Genomic DNA, 10,412 nt, shown 5'->3' on the forward strand with positions numbered 1-10,412 from the left:
TTACCATTTAAAATAACGGTTTTCTATTTGAAAATATTTTAAAATGTGATTTATTCCTGTGATTTCAAAGCTGAGTTTTTAGCAGCATTATTCCAGTCACGTGATCCTTCAGAAATCATTCTAATATGCTGATTTGCTGCTCAAAAACAATTATTATTATGTTGAAAACAAAGGAGTAGATTTTTTTCAGGTTTCTTTGATGAATAGGAAGTTCAGAAGAACAGAATTTATCTGAAATATAAATCTTTTGTAACATTATAAATGTCATTAAAAATCTTACTGTTAAAAACCTTTTGACTGGTAGTGTAGGCTGATTATTCTTATAGGTTGAAACAAATGTGCTTCAGCCAGAATAAAGAATATGCAAAGTGCTCTGAGTTGCTGCAGAAAATAAATTTTTTTTGCCACAACAAAAACATGTTGCTGGAGACGGGTTTATTGAAAATGTAAATTCATTCTCTGCCAGCAGGAGGCGCTTTAAGAGTGATGAAACTAGCGGTTTCCCTGGTAACGGCTGTAATCAAAGCAGCTCCGCCCATGAACGCTACTTTATCAGATAAAAATTTAAATGTCATCAAACTTTTCTGAAGACAGTCGGTTCCCTTCAGAGATACATTCATATAAAACACCCGCGCCACATTTTGATTTTGAAACGTGCAGTGCTCATGTTTATTTAACGAAATCAAACGCCACAAATAAATCAATGTATGGGAAACACTGGTAATGTATATCGAAATATTGGAAATGTGTTTAAAAATCATATCATCGTTATTGAAAAAAATTATATCGCGATACATATTGATATTGAATTATTGTCCAGCCCTACTGTATTGTGACTAAAACATGCTTTAAATGCGTTAATCATCTTAACGTCCTATTTTTTCCACAGTTAATCACACCAAATGAACATGTTAAATCAACAGCCATAATAAACACAGTAGTGAACTCGTAGAAACTTCAACACAATCCATAATGTTTTTAATGTTTAAAAATGCTCTGCACATTGTAAACATTGTTTCCTTAAGCAAGCTTGTAGCACTTCAAACCATTGTAGCAAATCGAGCCATTGTAAAGCCTCGTTTATGCTTGACACGTTCAGTCTGGCGTGAGCTGATGCAGACGTGCTCATCTGACGGCTCTCCAGAGGTGTTTACGCTTCACACGCTCTCCAGAAACAACAGGTGGAAGTGCAGAAAACATCTGAACCAACACAAACAGCAGTGAAGTTTGCATTTGTAAATGACGTCACTTTTGCCGGGAACATGTGTATGAATTAAAATAGGTTGACCCAGCTGCTTATAGTATTATCGAGTCCACTGAAACTTTGTCAAAACCTATTTGTTTTTAGTATTTAGTTTCACCACTATAGTAATAATAATGATTTGATACCAATATTTAATATTGAAAATATCAAAGTATCATGGTGATGCCATACTGTTAAGTCTAGTAGCTTGCCCTCCCCCTTTGGTATTAGTCTCTGACAAGTCAGAAACATCACACTGTGGCCCATTTCATGTGTAAACATGTAGCACAGAGCCGTTAAGTCCTTACAGTAATTATTGCTAATGCTAATAGACACAGAGTGATGTTTTCACATGCAGATTGTCTTAAAGGTCATGTGATCTCATTCTTCCTCTGTGCTTGAGAATCTTCTTTTGTTTGCGTCCTAAAGGCACGAGTAAACAGCGTGGACTGGTTGGTTGACCCTCTAGCGTGCTGGAACATAGATGGTATTGCTTGTTGTTAAGTGGTGCTAAGACTTGTGTGCTTTACTAAATATAAAAGACTTGTTTTGTGATTATTTCTTATCTTATTAGTCTTATTAGTAATGATGGCAATCATAAAACATCAGTATTAACATTTTAGCTTTGCTTTAGCTAATTATATAGTATTTTTGTGTCCCTAAAAATGAACAAAGTTTTTTTTTTTTTTTTTTTTTTTTTTTTTTTTTTTCATTTTTTTTTACAAAGTTTTTTTTTTTTTTTTTTTTTTTTCTTTCAAGTTTTTCATCTAATATGTTTATTTTATTTAATTTTAGCTTTATTTCAATTACAGAAAATTGTTTTTCAATATTTTTCAGATTTGCTTTAGCTGGTTATGAAAGTGTCCCTAAAAAGTAAAGTCAAAGTGAACTAGATTTTTATATATTTTAAGTTTTCATTTTAACTGCAGTTTAAGTAATTTTCTTGTGCTTTTGTCATTTTATTAGGTTTTTTAAATAAATATTTCTATTTAGTTGCCAAGGCAACATTTTAAATTTTCCTTTTTTAAGTTTTTCAATTAATATTTAGATTTCATTTCATTTCAAGCAGCACTTTTCAGATTTGCTATTATGTAGTTATGTAGCTGTGTATTTTAACTGTACCCTTTTTTCAATATTTGTATTAAGCATTATTTTTTTGTTTTAGTTATAGTTATTTTAGAGTTAGTTGCCAAGGCAACATTTATATTTTTTAATTCCAAATTTTTGAAGTTTACATTTTTATTTAATGTTTATATTTTATTTCATTTCAGTTTTTTCAGATTTGCTTTAGTATTTTTAAGTGTCCCTAAAAAGTAAAGTCAAAGTAAACTAGATAGATCATCATTTCCTCAAGCAAAAACTGTGTTTGCAAGTAAGCAAAGAGTAAGTTCTTTCTTTCATGCTCGGGTGGGTGTTGTTGGGGTCTCAGGTACGACTCCTCCACCTCCCATCCCCCATCCGTACAGCCCTTCCACCTATTGAAGCACGGGGGCAGAGGATCATCAGCAAATGTCCTTGAGGAGGTGCTGGGGCATGCCTGCACCTCCTATCAGCACGTCGTTCACGGGCTTCAAAGCCGCTAGATTAGGGCAGGATGCTGCATTTGCTCTGACCGAGTGGAACTCAGGAAATTCGGGGGCAATTTTGGGAGCATCAAAAGATTTAGTGGATAGTGAAGTATATGACCAGTTACTGTGGTTACGCAGTAAAGTTTAGTGTAAAATTAGCGTTCAAAGGGTCACTTTGATATATTTATTATCATTTCATTTTAGTGCAGTTGTTTTTGTTAATGTCAGTTATGTTTTTAATGTTTGCCATTACTTAGCCAACGGTGTGCGTTTGGGGGCGTGGCCTTCCCCCCACCAATAGAAGCTGTGTTATTTTAGTATTATTTATGTAGTATTATAGAATTTATTTCTATTTTTAACTGGCATTTATTTTTATATTGTTTTTATTTTCAATTTTAGTTTAAGTTTTAGTCATTTTGCTACTAAAATTGCTTATTAATGTTTGTTAGTTCTTTAAATTGTTTGTTTAGTTTTAGTTTATTTTTATTTTAGTTTTAGCAACTTTTTTGCGTTTTAATTTTTGAAGTTTTACTAAAAACATGCAGCATTTCTAAATTTTTCATCTAATGTTTACATATTTTTTCACACTCTAAAATAAATCTGTAAAAACAGGGCACAATGTACTGTATTAATAATTTTCCATATTGATTTTTTTTTTTTACCTATATTTTTAATGTTGGACTGCATTGCGTTGTGTTTTAGAGTTAACGGAAATGTCTGTAAAATTTATGGATAATGTCCTTGCAGAAACTGACAGTACAGTTTCATTTTTTACAGTGCAGTTTTATTTAGAGTTTTAGTTTACAATAACACTGAATGGAAGAACTTGTTTGAAATTTCATTTGGTGGCACAGAGATGTGCCTGTACTTTTAAAACAACACTGATATCAAGCTGTTTATGGCATTTTTGATACAAAAAACATTTAATTTGAGGTCTGTTTGACACTATTTTGTTGAATCCTTTCTATAGTTTTTATTTTTTTTGCTTTGCAGTTTGTTTGTTCTGAGCAGAAACGCAGCCATAATTGCTAGAACAGAAAGAGCTCATTTGGTTGTCTCTCAGGTTTTCTGTGTGTCTCGATATTGAGTCGACCTGTCACTGGAGGGTATCCACTGAAAGACCTGTCAATCATTCATCACACCACAGTGACCTCCCTGCACAGTTTTGCCAAAGGCACATACTTTAAAATCATAAAATGTTCTTATATTTCTGAACCTCGTTACGCAGGCTGTGTTTTATGTTGCATTCGGTGTCTCTTTCAGACAGATGGTAAATTTGTGCTGTTTTCATTAGCGCTGAATGCCCCTCGCAGCGTTTCTCAATTAAACGTTTCTACGGTCTCTAAATGAGAAAAACAGACACCAAAACAGCACTGCAATGGAAACACGATGGGTAATCCTGAATAAGAATGGTAGAAAATGATAGAAATGCCCAAAGATGTTTAGTGTTTTGATTGTTTGTGATACAAAATAATCATGGGAAATTTGGAAATAACATCAGCAGCTGAAGACATAGAAACTTGTTAGTCCAGTGTAATAGAAATATAATTGGCAGAGCTCAAATGGTGAATGTACACTCGTATTGCTCATTCTGTTCTCCAGATGCATTGTGGGTATTACCAGAGTGGCTTGTTTTCAGACCATCTCCAATATCACGCTCTTAAAAACATCTCGTAAAAGAGGATCACCCCTGGAGCATGTCACAAAAACGTCATGCCTATCCTGGTACTTAACTAAATAACAGGTGATTCCATTTCAGGTTTTTTCAGGGAACGGTCACATTAGTGAAATTGTAGCAAAGTTTTGCCTGCAAAAAAGGTCAATTTTTAATAGTTTAGCGACTGATAAAGTGCCAACAGACAGCTTTTTATTGGTCAAAGTGGCAGATTTACATGACCAGCTTTAACATGAGCAAATTCTATGAAATTTATATGAAACTTCAGATCATGTGGATTCCTATTGAAATGGCATGTGAAATTATGTTGAGCAACAGCAATCTTAAAGAGATAGTCCACCCAATAATGAAAACGATGTCATTATTTTCTCTCATATTGTTCCAAACCTGTATGTATTATGTGGAATATAATAATATTTGAAGATGTTTGTTACAAAACAGTTTCAGTTCCCATTCATTTCCATTTAATTTTTTGTCCATATAGTGGAAATCAATGGGAACCCAAACTTTCCTCTGTGGAATATTTTGAAGAATGTTGATAACCAAACAGTTTGGGTTCCCATTTTTTTGTCCATATAATGGAAGTCAATGGGAACCCAAAAAGTTTGTTTACCAACATTCTTCAAAATATTCCACAGAAGAAAGGGTTCGCATTAATTTCCGCTACTTATCTTCTTTTATGTTCCACAGAGCAAAGAAAGTTTGGGTTTCCCATTGACTTCTATTATATGGACAAATATGCAGCAGAAGTCAATGGGAACCCAAACTGTTTAGTTACCAACATTATTCATAATATCGTCTTTTATGTTCCACAGAAGACAGAAACTTTGTGTTCCCATTCACTTCCAGTATATGGACAAATATACATCGGAACTGCTTAGTTACCTTCATTCTTCAAAATATATATTTTTGTGTTCTGCAGAACAAATACATGCTTACAGGTTTGAAACAACTTGGGGTAAATAATGTAAATAACTGTCATAGTAAATAATGACAATTTTCATTTTTAGGTATCCCTACTATCCCTTTAACTAACTAAGTTAGTCCACTGGACTAGTCAGACATGCAAGATTATCTCTGGAGGTGATTCATTTATGTTAATTTCATGCGGTTTGTACATTTTATATTTAGTTGTGGAGTTGCTGTCTTGTATAATCCAGAATGCTAGTCATTGTTGTACTTCAATAAAGTGCTGTGAATTAATTACCCAGCATGAACATCACAAACGGGCCCTCGCTGATTTTCTTGGCAGGAAACGTTCCTTGTTTTCCGCCCTGCAGCTGCTGATGAATTTTAGGTTTTGTTTCCAGCTGCCTCCGAGCGTTCCCAAGCTCCCACGCTGAGAAACGCACGTCAGGTTGAGCTTTGGGGCAAAAAGTGCTGTTTTCACCCCTTCGCATCCCTGAAGCTGATCATCTTGACTTTCAGCCGTCGGTGGGCAGCTCTCAGACCGCTCTTCTCCTGTCTCGACAGGTCATGGTATGTGCGATCAGGGGACTCTAATAACAAAGGACTGCAAATGCACCTGTCACATTTTTGGGAGATTTGCAGGTAAACACAGAGCTGTGAAGCTGGTTTTTGGATCGCGTGATGGAGTCCCTGGGTGTGTTTGTTTGCACACCTCCATGAACGGGGATTTGGGCTGACAGGATGTTTACGGCTTTCGGTTATTTGCTTGGCGTCATCACTGGATTTGATAAACAACTCTGTCTGACTCCACACTGTTTTTGCTCTCTGCCTGGGATCATATCAGCTAAGCAGGCCTTTATTCACTGAGAGGATATTCACACCGGCGCTCATCTCAATAACACATAGAAATTGATAAAACAAGCAAGCTTTGAAATGAGTGTGGTTTGAGTTTGCTGCTCTCTTTAACCTTTGTTTGGTGGCAGATAAATGAGAAGGCCAGAAATGGGCCTGAGGCCAGTTCAAAACATTTATATTTTATGAAACTAGTGCTGTTTGCTCATGCAAAAGTTGCCAACACAATGCATGGGTGTTCAGGTTGTTCTGAATGTGTTTAACGTTGTTTTGAAGTTTCTAGAGTCTTGGTTCAAATCACTAACCCTGTAGTTGGTGTACGCACTAGTAGTAGTAGTGCTTGACTTAGCAAATACTACTGATAAATTAAACAAGCCAAAATGTGATTGGTTGAGAATTGAAGCTGATAAACATCAGGCAGAATGACAGATATCGAGCTGTTTTTTCCCTTCTCTCTTCTTCAGCATCCATCAGCTCTTCTGTGAGCGGGCCGTTCCAGACCATTCCCGCTGGAGAGCGGGTGAATGTGACGTGTCCTGATGGCCTCGTGATATAGAGCGGTTATTTTCCCTGTCGAAGGAGCTTGTGTGTTTTGATTTGTGCTGGTTAAGACACGACACACCATTAGTTACAGCTAAACAGGCTTATGGGATGCTTTATGTCTTCACTTAGAGAAGAGTCTGAGTCTATCTATCTACAGTGGGTACGGAAAGTATTCAGACCCCCTTCAATTTTTCACTCTTTGTTATATTGCAGCCATTTGCTAAAATCATTTCAGTTAATTTTCTTTCCTCATTAATGTACACACAGCACCCCATATTGACAGAAAAACACAGAATTGTTGACATTTTTGCAGATTTATTAAAAAAGAAAAACTGAAATATCACATGGTCCTAAGATCTATCTATCTATCTATCTATCGTTCTATCGTTCTATGTATTGTTCTAGTCATATTTAACTATATCTTATGCATGCAGAGTCTTTCTTTTTCAACATCAAGCCAAGTAGATTTCATTATGATGGAAGATCATTTTGTAACCTTTTCACATTCGTTTATTACTATATGGGGCAGATTATGTGGGCAGCTCTTTAAAAAACAGCCTGAGGCCTGTGGGCACATCGAGCTGATGTCCTGAACTCACATGTTTTTACCCATGAGCACTTGCTCTTAGCTGCTGTAGTGTGAGAACTTTGATCGAGCACTTGGGGATGTTGCTGGCCCTGTGCTGAAGTGCTTTCTATTTTGGTGTTATGCTGATGGTTTACGCTAGCATGTGTAGACCCCGCTCCGTCAGTGAAGAGCTGGCCTGGTTTCCATGGAGACACGGGAGAATTTCTGTGTGTTTGCGTTTCCTGGAGTTTTGCGCCATCGTGCAACAGGATGGAATTTTTCTGACATGTTTCATGACTCGACACACAAAAGGTCAGTGTACAAACAAGACGTAAGGACTGTGAGAATGGTAAATAGGTAGGAGGCTATATGCTGTCATATATAAACATCCGTAAAATGAGAATAATTTACCTGAAAATTATTATTTTACAATATATTAAAGATTGTTTTAAGAGAATACGTGTAGCATATTTCATATAAATGTACCTATTTTTTTTTTGTTGTGTTCAGTTTTTTAATACAGACTGGCTAGGAGTGAGAGAAATGAGAAACATGAGACACACATGCAAATCAAATACTTGTTATCCTGTTTTGTTTCCGCTTTGCTCAGACGTCTCCTGTCAGCTTCTCTGCACTTTATGTGCCAAACAAGAACTCTGCGTCCTGGTCCTGATGCTTCGCTGCTGTTTGCGGTTGAGTTAGCAGCCCTGTCATGAGCCTTTACTACCCTCTCTCAGCTCTGCTACACACTGACCTCAGATCTGCTCCGGTGCGTTACTCAGGACAGACAGAGAGATCCCACTCTGAGAGAATGAAGAATCTGAAACCGCTCCAAGATATGATCCCTCTGTTTCCTGCTGTCTATAAGAAGCACACTGTTATGTTGATCCAATTCTGAATGACTTACTTTCTTCTATGCAATACAGAATAAGATATATTTTGAATAATCCAAACATGAAAATTTGCTGAAGATTTACTCACCATCAGGCAATCCAAGATGTAGATGAGTTTGTTTCTTCATCAGATTTGGAGAAATGTAGCATTACACCACTTGCTCACAAATGGATCCTCTACAGCGAATGGGTGCCGTCAGAATGAGAGTCCAAACAGCTGATAAAAACATCACAATAATCCACACCACTCCAGTCCATCAGTTAACATCTTGTGAAGCTATAAGCTGTGTGTTTGTGAGAAACAAATCCATCATTCAGGCTTTTCAACTTTAAAACATCACTTCTGGCCAAATTGTGAATTATCAATCCATAATAATATTTCCTAAAGTGAAAAAGTCCATCCCCTGTTGTCCTCTCACATCAAAATTCACCAACATATTTATTTAGAGCTGTTTTGGACTATTTTGGCTTGTAAAACAGTGCTTGATCTGTGCAGATTTCTCTCCTGATTCAGATAAAACAATTTTCCCCTAGAGAAGGTAATATTATGTATAGACGACATATTTTCATATTTTAGCCAGAAGTGATGGTTTAAAGTTAAAAACGCTTCAATAATGGATTTGTTTCATACAAACACACAGCTTTTCACTTCACAAAATGGACTGGAGTGGTGTGGATTATTGTAATGTTTTTATCAGCTGTTTGGACTCTCATTCTGACGGCACCCATTCACTGCAGAGGATTCTTTGGTGAGCAAGTGACGTAATGCTAAATTTCTCCAAATCTGTTTTCATCTTGGATGGCCTGGATGTGAATACAATTTCAGCAAATGCTCATTTTTAGGTGAACAATTCCTTTAAATCATGTGACTGGAACTGCAATTCCACATTGACCTTGAGCTGGTGATATTATTCATTTTTGTTGGTGGTTCACATTGCTTCTGGTGCGTTTTGTTTTTTTGCCAAATCAACATGTGCAATAATGCTTAGTCATCACAGGGTGAATTTTCACTCTTGCTACGAGGGGGTCCATTCGGAAAATCCTGCATGAATAGGTTTTTAACTTCAGAATAATCATGTAACTAATCTCAGTGGAGTGAGTTCTTTGTGTTCCATGCGAATCTAATGCCACCGGATCAGTATGTGTCAGGAAATTTAGTGCAAGTTTATCTTCAGCATGTTAATGTTTGGGGTGTTTGTTTGTAGTTGAATCATTTTGCTAGCAACTATGCTATTCATTAGTATACTCTACAGCATAGCCAACGGACCTCTCTCTCGTATCGTATGAAAAATGTGTCTTTTGGATTTCATTGTGTATATATTTCCATTCATGCAGGCGTTTATTGGAAGCAGCAGTAACCGCGGGTTGATATATCTGTGACCACACACGCACAGCCTCTCATGTGGCGGCTCAGAGTGAAGTCCGTCATCTTGCGTTTGTTGAAGCTGTCCAGAGCACCTGAACATGTGTGGTCTCCAACCACAGCGGCGAATCTCTTTAATCCCTCTTTCAGTTCTAATTCTGTCGTATTTCTCCGTGGTTAGTCTAATTTTATCCCACAACAGCTCGACCCCTCGTACTGCCTCAGAAACTGCTGTGTTTGGATTCTTTTGACTAGTAATTTATAACTCTCTTGCGTTCTCTTTTTTTCAGATTTTGGACGTCACCCGTAACGCCACGAAAGGCATGGTAGTAGGAGCTGATCTGTATGCAGAGTGAAATCTATCATGACTGGGATGTCACTGGCACACCGCAGGTCATTTCAGAAACAGTCATACTGTACCTGTCAGACTCAACTGATTGTGTTATGCCAATTCATGTGTGAAACTCATTTGGAGTGAATATGATCTCACTAAGAATTAATTTAAAAATGTATAAAAATGTATTTTATTTTTGAAAATGTGTTGTGTTATGTTGAAGCTTACTGGATAATTCTAAGAATAAACTTAAATAAATAAATATTTATATACACATATATAAAACATTTTGCTTAATTTTTAAAAATGTATTTATTATTATTATTTTTATTACTATTATTATTATTATATACTTGCGTCGTGGCTGCATCACCACCTGGGGTGTGTGTTCTATCTATCTATATATATATATATATATATATATATATATATATATACATACATACATATACACACACACATAT

At 36.2% G+C, this 10,412-nt stretch overlaps 1 protein-coding gene across 1 annotated transcript in view; it reads left to right on the top strand.

The window, feature by feature from the left end:
• LOC107670130 (T-lymphoma invasion and metastasis-inducing protein 1-like) overlaps nt 1-10,412 on the top strand; it is a 64,326-nt gene that overhangs the window by 8,119 nt on the left and 45,795 nt on the right. Inside the window, exon 2 of the mRNA XM_016462642.1 lies at nt 9,905-10,007. The gene's annotated coding sequence lies outside the window, so the exon portion shown is untranslated. The remainder of the gene's footprint in view (nt 1-9,904; nt 10,008-10,412) is intronic.

The sequence above is a fragment of the Sinocyclocheilus anshuiensis genome, unplaced genomic scaffold (assembly GCF_001515605.1).
Source record: "Sinocyclocheilus anshuiensis isolate Anshui unplaced genomic scaffold, SAMN03320099.WGS_v1.1 scaffold48, whole genome shotgun sequence".
NCBI classification, from domain to species: domain Eukaryota; kingdom Metazoa; phylum Chordata; class Actinopteri; order Cypriniformes; family Cyprinidae; genus Sinocyclocheilus; species Sinocyclocheilus anshuiensis.